This window comes from Azolla caroliniana, unplaced genomic scaffold, assembly GCF_043228905.1.
Source record: "Azolla caroliniana isolate FFs.n. ecotype wild unplaced genomic scaffold, voAzoCaro1.0.p SCAF_1, whole genome shotgun sequence".
In the NCBI taxonomy this organism is placed as follows: domain Eukaryota; kingdom Viridiplantae; phylum Streptophyta; class Polypodiopsida; order Salviniales; family Salviniaceae; genus Azolla; species Azolla caroliniana.
The window spans coordinates 19,246,124-19,248,621 of NW_028230436.1; positions in this window are offsets into that span (position 1 = coordinate 19,246,124).

The window sequence follows — 2,498 nt, forward strand, 5'->3', positions numbered from 1 at the left end:
AGCGGGGTTGAAGCAGATTTGGCTGATTGCATGTTGAAGCGTTCTAAGACACGTCGGATATAGTCGGTCTGAGACAGAAAAAGATGTCGTTTATCGCGATGCCGACTAATCTTCATGCCGAGTATGTGTCGTGCCGGACCGAGGTCCTTCATGGCAAACTTCAACCGCAGTTGCCGAATGAGATCGGCAAGTTCGCCCGCGTGGCGTCCAGAAAGTAGCATGTCGTCCACGTAAATGATGAGGAAGATGGGTGATCCATCTTGAGCTGTGTTGGTGAAGAGACAATGGTCCTCATCGCTTTTGGAGAAGCCGATCGATTGGATGAAGTCGTCGAACTTCTTGTACCATTGTCGTGGTGCCTGTTTGAGGCCGTATAGACTCTTCCTGAGTCGGCAGACTAGATGTTCTTGGCCAGTTGCCACGAAGCCTTTTGGCTGCTCCATATAAATTTCCTCCTCGAGATCACCATGGAGGAAGGTTGTTTTGACATCTAGCTGAATCAGCTCCAAGTTGTCGGCTGCCACTACGCCGAGTAGAAAACGAAGGGTTGTCATTTTCACCACTGGTGAAAAAATCTCGTCGAAGTCGACGCCATATTCTTGTCGGAAGCCCTTCGCAACTAGTCTGGCCTTGTACTTTGGGGTGGTCGAATCAGACGTCTCTTTTAGTCGATAGACCCACTTGCAAGGAAGAGCACGTCGGTTCCTAGGTAATTCGACCAGATCCCAAGTCTTGTTTGCCCGAATGGAGTGCATTTCCAACTCCATCGCCAGATGCCAGGTGGCTGAATCGACAGATGTCGATGCTTCTTCGTAAGACGTCGGTTCGCCGGCGTCGGTGAAGAAAATTCCAGGAGAGTACCTTTCCGGAGGTTGCGACAGTCTCTCGGATCGTCGAGGTATGATTGGACTGGTCGCATCGGGTATCGTGGTCGGATGGTCCGAAAGCGGATTGTTCTGCTGTGTCGAGTCGGAGTTGTCCGAGTCGGTAGTGTAAGGTTCAGCTACCCGTGAAGCTGACCGTGTGTTGAGAGCGGGGCCTTCTTGAATGGTCGGCACATCGGAAAATGTTACCCTTCGGACTTCGATCGGTTTTTCGACTTATGGATTCATAGCCGACTCGTTGAACACAACGTCCGAACTTCGAACGATTTGTCTGCGTTCGGGGTCCCAGAGTCGGTATCCCATTTCGCCGTCGGATCCATATCCAAGGAAGATGCATTTCCTGGACCGAGGTGCAAGTTTTCGGCAATCATCTTTCGGAATGAGGGCGTACGCCTCGCATCCGAAGATCCTCAGCTTGTCGTAATTCGGCTTACTGCCGATCCATAGTTCCTGAGGAATTTGAAGTCCTAGAGGTCTACTTGGCGACATATTGATTATGTGTACTGCCGTGAGTAGAGCCTCTGCCCAGAAGCCATCCGACAGTCCGGAGTGTTGGAGCATGGAAACTGTCCGTTCTTGGATTGTCCGATTCATGCGTTCGGCAATCCCGTTTTGCTCCGGACTGTGTGGTGCCGTAAATTCACGTCGGATGCCGCGTTGTCGGCAGAATTTGACGAATTCTTCGGATTTAAACTCTCCCCCATTGTCTGTCCGAAAGCATTTCAGCTTTCGGTCGGTTTGATTTTCTACCATAGCGAGCCAATCGGTGAAGATCGAGAAGACCCGATCTTTGGTGCGAATTGGATACGCCCACACCTTTCGAGTCGAATCGTCAATAAAAGTGACGAAGTAAGAGGCGCCGCCGAGAGACTGATGCGGCATTGGGCCGCAGACGTCCGAGTGGACCAAATCGAGAGGTCTCGTTTCTCTTGGTGCTGATGTCGGGTGTGATGCGGCTGCTTGTTTGCCATACTGGCAATGCTCGCAGAATTGATGGTCCGAGAAGGAGAGTTTGGGGATGTATCCGGCTCTAGATAGGTGCGTGATGCCGGCCTTGCTGAGGTGTCCTAATCTTCGGTGCCATAGTGATGACACAGGAATATCCACCAAAAACAGGTTACCCTCTCTGAGCGTAACATGTAACGGATACAGTGAGTGTATCTTGGGTCCTCTAGCAAGCAGGAGGTTCCCCCTGTGGAGTGTCCACCCTCCCGAAGAAAAACCGGCACGAATGCCGTCTTCATCTAGTTGTCCGACTGAGATCAATGGCCTTGAGAGCTCGGGTACATGTCGGACATTGTGGAGTACAAGTGTAGAGCCACCTGCAAGGTTGAGCTCTACTGTGCCGATTCCGATGATGTCACAGTGTTGTGAGTTGCCGACCCGAACTGAGTCGGAGTGACGGATCGTATATTGCCGAAATTGGGATCGATGAGGAGTCACGTGAAATGACGCGCCCGAATCTAAGAGCCATGTGCTCGATTCTTCAGTCGTGAGTAGAACTTCTGATCCGACTGGATTTTCGATTGATAGTATATTCGGGTCGTCCGGTAGTACATCAGCTGAGAAGCTGACGTAATTGATCTCCTCATGCCGGCCACTCTTCTTGTTGTT